Source organism: Phyllobates terribilis, unplaced genomic scaffold (genome assembly GCF_046119375.1).
Source record: "Phyllobates terribilis strain yellow unplaced genomic scaffold, ASM4611937v1 Scaffold_236__1_contigs__length_3049075, whole genome shotgun sequence".
Taxonomy (NCBI): domain Eukaryota; kingdom Metazoa; phylum Chordata; class Amphibia; order Anura; family Dendrobatidae; genus Phyllobates; species Phyllobates terribilis.
In genome coordinates, this window is record NW_027362996.1 from 2,209,383 (window position 1) to 2,224,542 (window position 15,160).

At 44.4% G+C, this 15,160-nt stretch overlaps 6 non-coding genes and 2 pseudogenes across 6 annotated transcripts; all 8 read left to right on the forward strand.

The window, feature by feature from the left end:
* Positions 1–576: 576 nt before the first annotated feature.
* Positions 577–767, forward strand: LOC141215835 (U2 spliceosomal RNA). The gene has a single exon (XR_012284888.1). It is a non-coding gene; the product is annotated as a U2 spliceosomal RNA (small nuclear RNA).
* Positions 768–1,882: 1,115 nt separating this feature from the next.
* LOC141215836 (U2 spliceosomal RNA) lies at positions 1,883–2,073 on the forward strand. Its single transcript, XR_012284889.1, has one exon. It is a non-coding gene; the product is annotated as a U2 spliceosomal RNA (small nuclear RNA).
* Positions 2,074–3,188: 1,115 nt separating this feature from the next.
* Positions 3,189–3,379, forward strand: LOC141215837 (U2 spliceosomal RNA). The gene has a single exon (XR_012284890.1). It is a non-coding gene; the product is annotated as a U2 spliceosomal RNA (small nuclear RNA).
* Positions 3,380–4,494: 1,115 nt separating this feature from the next.
* Positions 4,495–4,685, forward strand: LOC141215838 (U2 spliceosomal RNA). Its single transcript, XR_012284891.1, has one exon. It is a non-coding gene; the product is annotated as a U2 spliceosomal RNA (small nuclear RNA).
* Positions 4,686–5,800: 1,115 nt separating this feature from the next.
* On the forward strand, positions 5,801–5,991 carry LOC141215840 (U2 spliceosomal RNA). The gene has a single exon (XR_012284893.1). It is a non-coding gene; the product is annotated as a U2 spliceosomal RNA (small nuclear RNA).
* Positions 5,992–7,106: 1,115 nt separating this feature from the next.
* On the forward strand, positions 7,107–7,297 carry LOC141215841 (U2 spliceosomal RNA). Its single transcript, XR_012284894.1, has one exon. It is a non-coding gene; the product is annotated as a U2 spliceosomal RNA (small nuclear RNA).
* A 1,115-nt stretch (positions 7,298–8,412) lies between these two features.
* LOC141216976 (U2 spliceosomal RNA) lies at positions 8,413–8,504 on the forward strand (annotated as a pseudogene).
* A 789-nt stretch (positions 8,505–9,293) lies between these two features.
* Positions 9,294–9,470, forward strand: LOC141216764 (U2 spliceosomal RNA; annotated as a pseudogene).
* Positions 9,471–15,160: the final 5,690 nt, after the last annotated feature.

Below are 15,160 nucleotides of genomic sequence, written 5' to 3' on the forward strand. Positions count from 1 at the left end.
ACTATAAAAGAGAACCCAACCCAAAAAGTTTGGTTGATTAGTCTGTGGCATTCTGTTAAACTGTTGCTTATGGCGGTCTCTGTGAGCTTCTCAGCGACATTCAGCCAGCCAGGTATCCTGCCTGCAGTAGATGGAATGTGGCAATGGAACGCTGGCTGCGCGTGTCATAATAGGCTCTGAGCCTTTATATACCTGTGCACAGCAGCAGCCACCTTCAGTCTGCTGCTGGACAGCCAGCAGCAGCAGCAGCAGGAGAGGTATGTAATCAGGAGCCCTCCTGCTAAGGGTAGACAGCTGCTCGTTCCACCCCACCCCCCGCCTTAATTGGTTCTCCTCCCTTCCAACGGTGTTGAGGCGGGTGGGAACAGCAGGGGGTGAAGGTGCTGTGTTTAAAGAGGTGGAGTTATGCAGATCTAAAACGCGTGGATTGCAGCAGCAGCAAGCCGAAAAGTGCAGGCATGTAAGGGATCTAGAGGTTGACAACATGTCTTCTTAACGGGAGTCCAGGAGCTCATCTCCACAAATGGACTTTTCAGGATCCTTGGGTGGCTCCGTAGTTTGAAACCAATTCTGGTTATCGCTTCTCGGCCTTTTGGCTAAGATCAAGTGTAGTATCTGTTCTTATCAGTTTAATATCTGATACGTCCCCTATCTGGGGACCATATATTAAATGGATTTTTAGAACAGGGAGATGGAAAAAGAGCTTGCTCTGTCCACTCCACGCATTGACCTGGTATTGCAGTATCTCCAGGACCGGTGCACCCCTTCTTTAATGCAGTTTCTAAAATCAGAAAGAATTGAATTCAATGTTTTTTGTTCATTTTGCTTGTTTGTCGGATTTGGGGATGGACTCTTTGGCTTTGCTTTTCTTCTCCTCATTGGATTTTTCATGTTCAAAGTTGCAGAAGCCAGATTACAAGCTCATTTTGGTTCAACTTCAGCAACTGTGCATTGCATTGCCATGTAATGTGATGCAATGCTATCTTTCTAGCTCTCCCTTTTTACTTCCTTTTGGATAAACAGACATATTAGGCAAGCATTTTGGAGCTTTCACCTAAATAACTACAGGTGGTGAGATAAGCTGCACAATATAATTGACCTTTCAGTATATTGTTGCACACACACCATCTATTTAGCAAATGCCCTTGTTATCAACAGCAGCCTTTTAAACTCACCTGAGCTAACAGGTATGTGCGCTGGTTACTCTGCTGCGCTTAAAATTTATTTTTTGGTTTGCTACAATGCCTTTTCTGAAACGTTGTCTCCTTCTGCTGGAACACTGACTTCTTTCATTTAATGCCTGCAGACTATAAAAGAGAACCCAACCCAAAAAGTTTGGTTGATTAGTCTGTGGCATTCTGTTAAACTGTTGCTTATGGCGGTCTCTGTGAGCTTCTCAGCGACATTCAGCCAGCCAGGTATCCTGCCTGCAGTAGATGGAATGTGGCAATGGAACGCTGGCTGCGCGTGTCATAATAGGCTCTGAGCCTTTATATACCTGTGCACAGCAGCAGCCACCTTCAGTCTGCTGCTGGACAGCCAGCAGCAGCAGCAGCAGGAGAGGTATGTAATCAGGAGCCCTCCTGCTAAGGGTAGACAGCTGCTCGTTCCACCCCACCCCCCGCCTTAATTGGTTCTCCTCCCTTCCAACGGTGTTGAGGCGGGTGGGAACAGCAGGGGGTGAAGGTGCTGTGTTTAAAGAGGTGGAGTTATGCAGATCTAAAACGCGTGGATTGCAGCAGCAGCAAGCCGAAAAGTGCAGGCATGTAAGGGATCTAGAGGTTGACAACATGTCTTCTTAACGGGAGTCCAGGAGCTCATCTCCACAAATGGACTTTTCAGGATCCTTGGGTGGCTCCGTAGTTTGAAACCAATTCTGGTTATCGCTTCTCGGCCTTTTGGCTAAGATCAAGTGTAGTATCTGTTCTTATCAGTTTAATATCTGATACGTCCCCTATCTGGGGACCATATATTAAATGGATTTTTAGAACAGGGAGATGGAAAAAGAGCTTGCTCTGTCCACTCCACGCATTGACCTGGTATTGCAGTATCTCCAGGACCGGTGCACCCCTTCTTTAATGCAGTTTCTAAAATCAGAAAGAATTGAATTCAATGTTTTTTGTTCATTTTGCTTGTTTGTCGGATTTGGGGATGGACTCTTTGGCTTTGCTTTTCTTCTCCTCATTGGATTTTTCATGTTCAAAGTTGCAGAAGCCAGATTACAAGCTCATTTTGGTTCAACTTCAGCAACTGTGCATTGCATTGCCATGTAATGTGATGCAATGCTATCTTTCTAGCTCTCCCTTTTTACTTCCTTTTGGATAAACAGACATATTAGGCAAGCATTTTGGAGCTTTCACCTAAATAACTACAGGTGGTGAGATAAGCTGCACAATATAATTGACCTTTCAGTATATTGTTGCACACACACCATCTATTTAGCAAATGCCCTTGTTATCAACAGCAGCCTTTTAAACTCACCTGAGCTAACAGGTATGTGCGCTGGTTACTCTGCTGCGCTTAAAATTTATTTTTTGGTTTGCTACAATGCCTTTTCTGAAACGTTGTCTCCTTCTGCTGGAACACTGACTTCTTTCATTTAATGCCTGCAGACTATAAAAGAGAACCCAACCCAAAAAGTTTGGTTGATTAGTCTGTGGCATTCTGTTAAACTGTTGCTTATGGCGGTCTCTGTGAGCTTCTCAGCGACATTCAGCCAGCCAGGTATCCTGCCTGCAGTAGATGGAATGTGGCAATGGAACGCTGGCTGCGCGTGTCATAATAGGCTCTGAGCCTTTATATACCTGTGCACAGCAGCAGCCACCTTCAGTCTGCTGCTGGACAGCCAGCAGCAGCAGCAGCAGGAGAGGTATGTAATCAGGAGCCCTCCTGCTAAGGGTAGACAGCTGCTCGTTCCACCCCACCCCCCGCCTTAATTGGTTCTCCTCCCTTCCAACGGTGTTGAGGCGGGTGGGAACAGCAGGGGGTGAAGGTGCTGTGTTTAAAGAGGTGGAGTTATGCAGATCTAAAACGCGTGGATTGCAGCAGCAGCAAGCCGAAAAGTGCAGGCATGTAAGGGATCTAGAGGTTGACAACATGTCTTCTTAACGGGAGTCCAGGAGCTCATCTCCACAAATGGACTTTTCAGGATCCTTGGGTGGCTCCGTAGTTTGAAACCAATTCTGGTTATCGCTTCTCGGCCTTTTGGCTAAGATCAAGTGTAGTATCTGTTCTTATCAGTTTAATATCTGATACGTCCCCTATCTGGGGACCATATATTAAATGGATTTTTAGAACAGGGAGATGGAAAAAGAGCTTGCTCTGTCCACTCCACGCATTGACCTGGTATTGCAGTATCTCCAGGACCGGTGCACCCCTTCTTTAATGCAGTTTCTAAAATCAGAAAGAATTGAATTCAATGTTTTTTGTTCATTTTGCTTGTTTGTCGGATTTGGGGATGGACTCTTTGGCTTTGCTTTTCTTCTCCTCATTGGATTTTTCATGTTCAAAGTTGCAGAAGCCAGATTACAAGCTCATTTTGGTTCAACTTCAGCAACTGTGCATTGCATTGCCATGTAATGTGATGCAATGCTATCTTTCTAGCTCTCCCTTTTTACTTCCTTTTGGATAAACAGACATATTAGGCAAGCATTTTGGAGCTTTCACCTAAATAACTACAGGTGGTGAGATAAGCTGCACAATATAATTGACCTTTCAGTATATTGTTGCACACACACCATCTATTTAGCAAATGCCCTTGTTATCAACAGCAGCCTTTTAAACTCACCTGAGCTAACAGGTATGTGCGCTGGTTACTCTGCTGCGCTTAAAATTTATTTTTTGGTTTGCTACAATGCCTTTTCTGAAACGTTGTCTCCTTCTGCTGGAACACTGACTTCTTTCATTTAATGCCTGCAGACTATAAAAGAGAACCCAACCCAAAAAGTTTGGTTGATTAGTCTGTGGCATTCTGTTAAACTGTTGCTTATGGCGGTCTCTGTGAGCTTCTCAGCGACATTCAGCCAGCCAGGTATCCTGCCTGCAGTAGATGGAATGTGGCAATGGAACGCTGGCTGCGCGTGTCATAATAGGCTCTGAGCCTTTATATACCTGTGCACAGCAGCAGCCACCTTCAGTCTGCTGCTGGACAGCCAGCAGCAGCAGCAGCAGGAGAGGTATGTAATCAGGAGCCCTCCTGCTAAGGGTAGACAGCTGCTCGTTCCACCCCACCCCCCGCCTTAATTGGTTCTCCTCCCTTCCAACGGTGTTGAGGCGGGTGGGAACAGCAGGGGGTGAAGGTGCTGTGTTTAAAGAGGTGGAGTTATGCAGATCTAAAACGCGTGGATTGCAGCAGCAGCAAGCCGAAAAGTGCAGGCATGTAAGGGATCTAGAGGTTGACAACATGTCTTCTTAACGGGAGTCCAGGAGCTCATCTCCACAAATGGACTTTTCAGGATCCTTGGGTGGCTCCGTAGTTTGAAACCAATTCTGGTTATCGCTTCTCGGCCTTTTGGCTAAGATCAAGTGTAGTATCTGTTCTTATCAGTTTAATATCTGATACGTCCCCTATCTGGGGACCATATATTAAATGGATTTTTAGAACAGGGAGATGGAAAAAGAGCTTGCTCTGTCCACTCCACGCATTGACCTGGTATTGCAGTATCTCCAGGACCGGTGCACCCCTTCTTTAATGCAGTTTCTAAAATCAGAAAGAATTGAATTCAATGTTTTTTGTTCATTTTGCTTGTTTGTCGGATTTGGGGATGGACTCTTTGGCTTTGCTTTTCTTCTCCTCATTGGATTTTTCATGTTCAAAGTTGCAGAAGCCAGATTACAAGCTCATTTTGGTTCAACTTCAGCAACTGTGCATTGCATTGCCATGTAATGTGATGCAATGCTATCTTTCTAGCTCTCCCTTTTTACTTCCTTTTGGATAAACAGACATATTAGGCAAGCATTTTGGAGCTTTCACCTAAATAACTACAGGTGGTGAGATAAGCTGCACAATATAATTGACCTTTCAGTATATTGTTGCACACACACCATCTATTTAGCAAATGCCCTTGTTATCAACAGCAGCCTTTTAAACTCACCTGAGCTAACAGGTATGTGCGCTGGTTACTCTGCTGCGCTTAAAATTTCTTTTTTGGTTTGCTACAATGCCTTTTCTGAAACGTTGTCTCCTTCTGCTGGAACACTGACTTCTTTCATTTAATGCCTGCAGACTATAAAAGAGAACCCAACCCAAAAAGTTTGGTTGATTAGTCTGTGGCATTCTGTTAAACTGTTGCTTATGGCGGTCTCTGTGAGCTTCTCAGCGACATTCAGCCAGCCAGGTATCCTGCCTGCAATAGATGGAATGTGGCAATGGAACGCTGGCTGCGCGTGTCATAATAGGCTCTGAGCCTTTATATACCTGTGCACAGCAGCAGCCACCTTCAGTCTGCTGCTGGACAGCCAGCAGCAGCAGCAGCAGGAGAGGTATGTAATCAGGAGCCCTCCTGCTAAGGGTAGACAGCTGCTCGTTCCACCCCACCCCCCGCCTTAATTGGTTCTCCTCCCTTCCAACGGTGTTGAGGCGGGTGGGAACAGCAGGGGGTGAAGGTGCTGTGTTTAAAGAGGTGGAGTTATGCAGATCTAAAACGCGTGGATTGCAGCAGCAGCAAGCCGAAAAGTGCAGGCATGTAAGGGATCTAGAGGTTGACAACATGTCTTCTTAACGGGAGTCCAGGAGCTCATCTCCACAAATGGACTTTTCAGGATCCTTGGGTGGCTCCGTAGTTTGAAACCAATTCTGGTTATCGCTTCTCGGCCTTTTGGCTAAGATCAAGTGTAGTATCTGTTCTTATCAGTTTAATATCTGATACGTCCCCTATCTGGGGACCATATATTAAATGGATTTTTAGAACAGGGAGATGGAAAAAGAGCTTGCTCTGTCCACTCCACGCATTGACCTGGTATTGCAGTATCTCCAGGACCGGTGCACCCCTTCTTTAATGCAGTTTCTAAAATCAGAAATAATTGAATTCAATGTTTTTTGTTCATTTTGCTTGTTTGTCGGATTTGGGGATGGACTCTTTGGCTTTGCTTTTCTTCTCCTCATTGGATTTTTCATGTTCAAAGTTGCAGAAGCCAGATTACAAGCTCATTTTGGTTCAACTTCAGCAACTGTGCATTGCATTGCCATGTAATGTGATGCAATGCTATCTTTCTAGCTCTCCCTTTTTACTTCCTTTTGGATAAACAGACATATTAGGCAAGCATTTTGGAGCTTTCACCTAAATAACTACAGGTGGTGAGATAAGCTGCACAATATAATTGACCTTTCAGTATATTGTTGCACACACACCATCTATTTAGCAAATGCCCTTGTTATCAACAGCAGCCTTTTAAACTCACCTGAGCTAACAGGTATGTGCGCTGGTTACTCTGCTGCGCTTAAAATTTCTTTTTTGGTTTGCTACAATGCCTTTTCTGAAACGTTGTCTCCTTCTGCTGGAACACTGACTTCTTTCATTTAATGCCTGCAGACTATAAAAGAGAACCCAACCCAAAAAGTTTGGTTGATTAGTCTGTGGCATTCTGTTAAACTGTTGCTTATGGCGGTCTCTGTGAGCTTCTCAGCGACATTCAGCCAGCCAGGTATCCTGCCTGCAGTAGATGGAATGTGGCAATGGAACGCTGGCTGCGCGTGTCATAATAGGCTCTGAGCCTTTATATACCTGTGCACAGCAGCAGCCACCTTCAGTCTGCTGCTGGACAGCCAGCAGCAGCAGCAGCAGGAGAGGTATGTAATCAGGAGCCCTCCTGCTAAGGGTAGACAGCTGCTCGTTCCACCCCACCCCCCGCCTTAATTGGTTCTCCTCCCTTCCAATGGTGTTGAGGCGGGTGGGAACAGCAGGGGGTGAAGGTGCTGTGTTTAAAGAGGTGGAGTTATGCAGATCTAAAACGCGTGGATTGCAGCAGCAGCAAGCCGAAAAGTGCAGGCATGTAAGGGATCTAGAGGTTGACAACATGTCCTCTTAACGGGAGTCCAGGAGCTCATCTCCACAAATGGACTTTTCAGGATCCTTGGGTGGCTCCGTAGTTTGAAACCAATTCTGGTTATCGCTTCTCGGCCTTTTGGCTAAGATCAAGTGTAGTATCTGTTCTTATCAGTTTAATATCTGATACGTCCCCTATCTGGGGACCATATATTAAATGGATTTTTAGAACAGGGAGATGGAAAAAGAGCTTGCTCTGTCCACTCCACGCATTGACCTGGTATTGCAGTATCTCCAGGACCGGTGCACCCCTTCTTTAATGCAGTTTCTAAAATCAGAAAGAATTGAATTCAATGTTTTTTGTTCATTTTGCTTGTTTGTCGGATTTGGGGATGGACTCTTTGGCTTTGCTTTTCTTCTCCTCATTGGATTTTTCATGTTCAAAGTTGCAGAAGCCAGATTACAAGCTCATTTTGGTTCAACTTCAGCAACTGTGCATTGCATTGCCATGTAATGTGATGCAATGCTATCTTTCTAGCTCTCCCTTTTTACTTCCTTTTGGATAAACAGACATATTAGGCAAGCATTTTGGAGCTTTCACCTAAATAACTACAGGTGGTGAGATAAGCTGCACAATATAACTGACCTTTCAGTATATTGTTGCACACACACCATCTATTTAGCAAATGCCCTTGTTATCAACAGCAGCCTTTTAAACTCACCTGAGCTAACAGGTATGTGCGCTGGTTACTCTGCTGCGCTTAAAATTTCTTTTTTGGTTTGCTACAATGCCTTTTCTGAAACGTTGTCTCCTTCTGCTGGAACACTGACTTCTTTCATTTAATGCCTGCAGACTATAAAAGAGAACCCAACCCAAAAAGTTTGGTTGATTAGTCTGTGGCATTCTGTTAAACTGTTGCTTATGGCGGTCTCTGTGAGCTTCTCAGCGACATTCAGCCAGCCAGGTATCCTGCCTGCAGTAGATGGAATGTGGCAATGGAACGGTGGCTGCGCGTGTCATAATAGGCTCTGAGCCTTTATATACCTGTGCACAGCAGCAGCCACCTTCAGTCTGCTGCTGGACAGCCAGCAGCAGCAGCAGCAGGAGAGGTATGTAATCAGGAGCCCTCCTGCTAAGGGTAGACAGCTGCTCGTTCCACCCCACCCCCCGCCTTAATTGGTTCTCCTCCCTTCCAACAGTGTTGAGGCGGGTGGGAACAGCAGGGGGTGAAGGTGCTGTGTTTAAAGAGGTGGAGTTATGCAGATCTAAAACGCGTGGATTGCAGCAGCAGCAAGCCGAAAAGTGCAGGCATGTAAGGGATCTAGAGGTTGACAACATGTCTTCTTAACGGGAGTCCAGGAGCTCATCTCCACAAATGGACTTTTCAGGATCCTTGGGTGGCTCCGTAGTTTGAAACCAATTCTGGTTATCGCTTCTCGGCCTTTTGGCTAAGATCAAGTGTAGTATCTTTCGAAAAGGCGGTTTTGGATGTTGGCCGCCCTAGTAGATTGATACATTATGCACACTGGGGTTTAGGCGCTTGTTAGTACGCCAGGTGGCTAATATAGTCATCTGGTGGAAAGCATGGCCCCCCAGGATCGACGCCATTGGGCCGGGGAAGATCGAAAGCCCGAAGTGTGAAGTGCCCCAGGAGTGGTGACCCTGGGGTGCCTTAACTCACTGGGATTGGGAACCCCACTTGAGTTTATGGCACATTTGCACAAGCACTTCAAATTTTCTTTCTTCGCACACACCCTTATTCCGGGCCTTCTGGCCTTAGGATGGGGAATTTTTCAATTCCCGGTCGAAGGTCCGGGCAGTATTATACTGTGAAACCTTCACTATTTATTTAATTTCTTTGTCACTGTGTGTCCACTTATTCACGTGTGTCACGTCCTACTAGGATTTTGTCGGGATGCGGTTCCCTTACGGGTTCCTCTCTTGGCAGGTCTAGGGGAGGAGTGTGTGGCCATCAGGTTCCGCTCCCCCCTGAACCCCCCTGGCTCTCCTCTTTCGGGAGGAGAGCGTTGTTGGCTCCCCTCTTCTGGGAGGGGAGCACAGTCTTTGGCTCCCAGTGCCTTGCTCGGGTGAGAACTCGGGCAGGTGCTGGGGGTAAGATTGGGTCGCCTCTGGCTTCGGCTGGAGGTGGCTTTTTGTCCCTGTTCCTCGCTGTGGCCTTTTGGCTCGGAGGGACGGGGAATGGTTTGGGGGACCCTTCTCCTTTTGGAGAGGGTTTCAAGAAGACCAGCATCCTAGTGCACTTTTTTTGTGGCACTTGTCACTTTTTTAAGCGCACTCGGGTTTTGTACACGAATTCGGGCTTTCGATAAAAATCTGTTCTTATCAGTTTAATATCTGATACGTCCCCTATCTGGGGACCATATATTAAATGGATTTTTAGAACAGGGAGATGGAAAAAGAGCTTGCTCTGTCCACTCCACGCATTGACCTGGTATTGCAGTATCTCCAGGACTGGTGCACCCCTTCTTTAATGCAGTTTCTAAAATCAGAAAGAATTGAATTCAATGTTTTTTGTTCATTTTGCTTGTTTGTCGGATTTGGGGATGGACTCTTTGGCTTTGCTTTTCTTCTCCTCATTGGATTTTTCATGTTCAAAGTTGCAGAAGCCAGATTACAAGCTCATTTTGGTTCAACTTCAGCAACTGTGCATTGCATTGCCATGTAATGTGATGCAATGCTATCTTTCTAGCTCTCCCTTTTTACTTCCTTTTGGATAAACAGACATATTAGGCAAGCATTTTGGAGCTTTCACCTAAATAACTACAGGTGGTGAGATAAGCTGCACAATATAATTGACCTTTCAGTATATTGTTGCACACACACCATCTATTTAGCAAATGCCCTTGTTATCAACAGCAGCCTTTTAAACTCACCTGAGCTAACAGGTATGTGCGCTGGTTACTCTGCTGCGCTTAACCCCTTAAGCCCCGCGGGTGGTTTGCACGTTAATGACCGGGCCAATTTTTACAATTCTGACCACTGTCACTTTATGAGGTAATTACTCTCGAACGCTTCAACGGATCCCCCTGATTCTGAGATTGTTTTTTCGTGACATATTGTACTTCATGATTGTGGAAAAATTTCTTCGATATCACTTGCGTTTATTTGTGAAAAAAACGGAAATTTGGCGAAAATTTTGAAAATTTTGCAATTTTCAAAATTTGAATTTTTAAGCCCTGAAATCAGAGCGATATGTCACACAAAAGAGTTAATAAATAACATTTCCCACATGTCTACTTTACATCAGCACAATTTTGGAACCAAAATTTTTTTTTGTTAGGGAGCTATAAGGGTTAAAAGTTGACCAGCGATTTCTCATTTTTCCAACAAAATTTACAAAACCATTTTTTTAGGGACCACATCACATTTGAAGTCACTTTGAGAGGTCTTTATGACAGAAAATACCCAAAAGTGACACCATTCTAAAAACTGCACCCCTCAAGGTGCTCAAAACCACATTCAAGAACTTTATTAACCCTTAAGGTGCTTCACAGGAATTTTTTGAATGTGGAAGAAAAAAATTAACATTTAACTTTTTTCACAAAAATGTTAATTTAGACCCAATTTTTTTTATTTTCACAGGGGTAACAAGAAAAAATGGACCCCAAAATTTGTTGTGCAATTTCCCCTGGGCACGCAGATACCCAATATTTGGGGAAAAAATACTGTTTGGGCGCACGGCAGGGCTCGGAAGGGAAGGAGCGCTATTTGACTTTTTGATTGTAAAATTTGCTTGAATAATTAGCGGACGCCATGTTGTGTTTGGAGAGCCCATGTGTGCCCAAACTTTGGAGCTCCCCCACAAGTGACCCCATTTTGGAAACTAGACCCCCCAAGGCACCTTTCTAGATGCATAGTGAGCACTTGGAACCCCCAGGTGCTTCACAAATTGATTCGTAACAATGAAAAAGTGAAAAAAAAAAACACTTTTTCATTTTTATGAATCAATTTGTGAAGCACCTGAGTGTTCCAAGTGCTCACAATGCATCTAGATAGGTGCCTTGGGGGGTCTAGTTTCCAAAATGGGGTCACTTGTGGGGGAGCTCCAATGTTTGGGCACACAGCGGCTCTCCAAACGCAACATGGTCTCGCTAACAATTTGAGCCGATTTTCCGTTAAATTTGTTAGAGGACACCATGTTGCATTTAGAGAGTCCCTGTGTGCCCAAACATTGGAGCTCCCCCACAAGTGACCCCATTTTGGAAACTAGACCCCCCAAGGCACCTATCTAGATGCATAGTGAGCACTTGGAACCCCCAGGTGCTTCACAAATTGATTCGTAACAATGAAAAAGTGAAAAAAAAAACACTTTTTCATTTGTATGAATCAATTTGTGAAGCACCTGAGGGTTCCAAGTGCTCACTATGCATCTAGATAGGTGCCTTGGGTGGTCTAGTTTCCAAAATGGGGTCACTTGTGGGGGAGCTCCAATATTTGGGCACACAGCGGCTCTCTAAATGCAACATGGTGTCCGCTAACAAATTTAACGCAAAATTGGCTCAAATTGTTAGCGACACCATGTTGCGTTTGGAGAGCTGCTGTGTGCCCAAACATTGGAGCTCCCCCACAAGTGACCCCATTTTGGAAACTAGACCCCCCAAGGCACCTATCTAGATGCATAGTGAGCACTTGGAACCCCCAGGTGCTTCACAAATTGATTCGTAACAATGAAAAAGTGAAAAAAAAAAACACTTTTTCATTTTTATGAATCAATTTGTGAAGCACCTGAGTGTTCCAAGTGCTCACAATGCATCTAGATAGGTGCCTTGGGGGGTCTAGTTTCCAAAATGGGGTCACTTGTGGGGGAGCTCCAATGTTTGGGCACACAGCGGCTCTCCAAACGCAACATGGTGTCGCTAACAATTTGAGCCGATTTTCCGTTAAATTTGTTAGAGGACACCATGTTGCATTTAGAGAGTCCCTGTGTGCCCAAACATTGGAGCTCCCCCACAAGTGACCCCATTTTGGAAACTAGACCCCCCAAGGCACCTATCTAGATGCATAGTGAGCACTTGGAACCCCCAGGTGCTTCACAAATTGATTCGTAACAATGAAAAAGTGAAAAAAAAAACACTTTTTCATTTTTATGAATCAATTTGTGAAGCACCTGGGGGTTCCAACTGCTCACTATGCATCTAGATAGGTGCCTTGGGGGGTCTAGTTTCCAAAATGGGGTCACTTGTGGGAGAGCTCCAATGTTTGGGCACACAGGGACTCTCTAAATGCAACATGGTATCCGCTAACAAATTGAATGGAAAATCGGCTCAAATTGTTAGCGGACACCACATTGCGTTTGGAGAGCTTCTCTGTGCCCAAACTTTGGAGCTCCCCCACAAGTGACCCCATTTTGGAAACTAGACCCCCCAAGGCACCTTTCTAGATGCATAGTGAGCACTTGGAACCCCCAGGTGCTTCACAAATTGATTCGTAATAATGAAAAAGTGAAAAAAAAAACACTTTTTCATTTTTACGAATTAATTTGTGAAGCACCTAGGGGTTCCAAGTGCTCACTATGCATCTAGATAGGTGCCTTGGGGGGTCTAGTTTCCAAAATGGGGTCACTTGTGGAGGAGCTCCAATGTTTGGGCACACAAGGACTCTCCAAATGCAACATGATATCCGCTAACAATTTGAGCCGACAATTTGTTAGCGGATATCATGTTGCATTTGGAGAGTCCCTGTGTGCTCAAACATTGGAGCTCCCCCACAAGTGACCCCATTTTGGAAACTAGACCCCCCAAGGCACCTATCTAGATTCATAGTGAGCACTTGGAACCCCAGGTGCTTCACAAATTGATTCATAAAAATGAAAAAGTGTTTTTTTTTTCACTTTTTCATTTTTACGAATCAATTTGTGAAGCACCTGGGGGTTCCAAGTGCTCACTATGCATCTAGAAAGGTGCCTTGGGGGGTCTAGTTTCCAAAATGGGGTCACTTGTGGGGGAGCTCCAAAGTTTGGGCACAGAGGGGCTCTCCAAACGCAATGTGGTGTCCGCTAACAATTTGAGCCGATTTTCCATTCAATTTGTTAGCGGATACCATGTTGCATTTAGAGAGTCCCTGTGTGCCCAAACATTGGAGCTCCCCCACAAGTGACCCCATTTTGGAAACTAGACCCCCCAAGGCACCTATCTAGATTCATAGTGAGCACTTGGAACCCCAGGTGCTTCACAAATTGATTCATAAAAATGAAAAAGTGTTTTATTTTCACTTTTTCATTTTTACGAATCAATTTGTGAAGCACCTGGGGGTTCTAAGTGCTCACTATGCATCTAGATAGGTGCCTTGGGGGGTCTAGTTTCCAAAATGGGGTCACTTGTGGGGGAGCTCCAATGTTTGGACACACAGGGGCTCTCCAAACGCAACATGGCGTCCGCTAACAATTTGAGCCGATTTTCCATTCAATTTGTTAGCGGACACCATGTCGCGTTTGGAGAGCCCGTGATGTGCCTAAACAGTGGAGCTCCCCCACAAGTGTCCCCATTTTGGAAACTATACCCCTCAAAGATTTTATTAAGGTGTATAGTGAACATTTTGAACCCAGAGGTACGGCACATTATTTGTTTACATTAGGTCATCATATTGAATAAGTTTTCATTATTCTTGAGCGCAAGTGCTCGCTACTTGAGTTTGCATCGGGTACTCAGGTATGCACCATGTACAGCGTGTGCTCGAGTGACATGCTCGAGTCCCTGCTCCGCATGTTTCACGGTTATTAGACATCCAAAAAAAAACATGCGGGGATCGCTCGTGCATGGCAGGCAATCCCCGTAAAGTTTTTTGGCCGCGAAGCATATGGGGCAGAGACTCGAGCATGTCACTCAAATACCCACGATACTAAATGCATACCAGAGCACCCGATGCAAACTCAAGTAGCGAGCACTTGCTCTCAACACTAGTCGCCATATCGTCATCTTTTTTTCTTACTTTTGAAAAAAATCCCAACCCCAGCCCTAACCCTAGCACAACCCTAGCCCCAGCACAACCCTAGCCCCAGCACAACCCTAGCCCCAGCACAACCCTAGCCCCAGCACAACCCTAGCCCCAAACCCAGCCCTAACCCTAGCCCAATCCTAACTCAAGAGTTTATTTTTGACGCCGCTCCTTGTGCGGTATAAGTGATTAGACGACTTTATTCTTCGGGTCGGTGTGATTACAGCAATGCCAGAATCATATGGGGTTTTTATGACTGACAGCTGTCACACACTAAAAGACGCATTTTTTGTAAAATCTAGTTTTTGCATCGCCATATTTTGAGAGCTATAATTTTTCCAAATTTTGGCAGACAGTCATGTGACGGCTCGTTTTTTGCGGGATGACTTGACGTTGTTATTGGTGCCATTTTCAGGCACGTGACATTTTTTGATCGCTTTCTATTCCGATTTTTGGGAGGCAGAATAAACAAAAACCAACAATTCAGGAATTGTTTTTTTTTTTTTTTTTTATTCTGTTCCGCGTGTGGTAAAATTGATGAGGCAGCTTTACTCTTCGGGTCAGTACGTTTACAGCGGTACCACATTTGTATAATTTTTCTATGTTTTGGCGCTTATACACAATAAAAGCTATTTTATAGAAAAAAATATTTTTTAGTATCGCTTTATTCTGAGAGCTATAACTTTTTTATTTTTCGGCTGATGGAGCTATATGGCGGCTTGTTTTTTGCGGGACGAGATGACGTTTTCAGCGGTATCATTTTTATTTATATGCGTCTTTTTGATCGCGTGTTATTCCACTTTTTGTTTGGCGGTATGGTGATAAAGCATTGTTTTTTGCTTGGTTTTTTTTTTTTTTTTTTTACCGTGTTCACTGAAGGGGTTAACTAGTGGGACAGTTTTATAGGTCAGGTTGTTCCGGACGCGGCGATACCAAATATGTGTACTTTTATTGTTTTTTTTTTATTTTTTTTATAATAATATTTATTGATGGGTACATTATATTTTTATTTTTGGTGTATTATTTTTTTTATTTTTTTATAATATTTTTGCACATTTTTTTTTTTTTTTTTTTTCCACTTTCACACAGTTTATACACTTTATTACTTTGTCCCACTCTGGGACTTTCACTTTTTTTTTTCTGATCGCCTGCATGGCACAGGAATGGAGCACCATCCCTATGCCATGAAGGCTGTCAGAAGTGCACAGTGTGAAGATTGCTT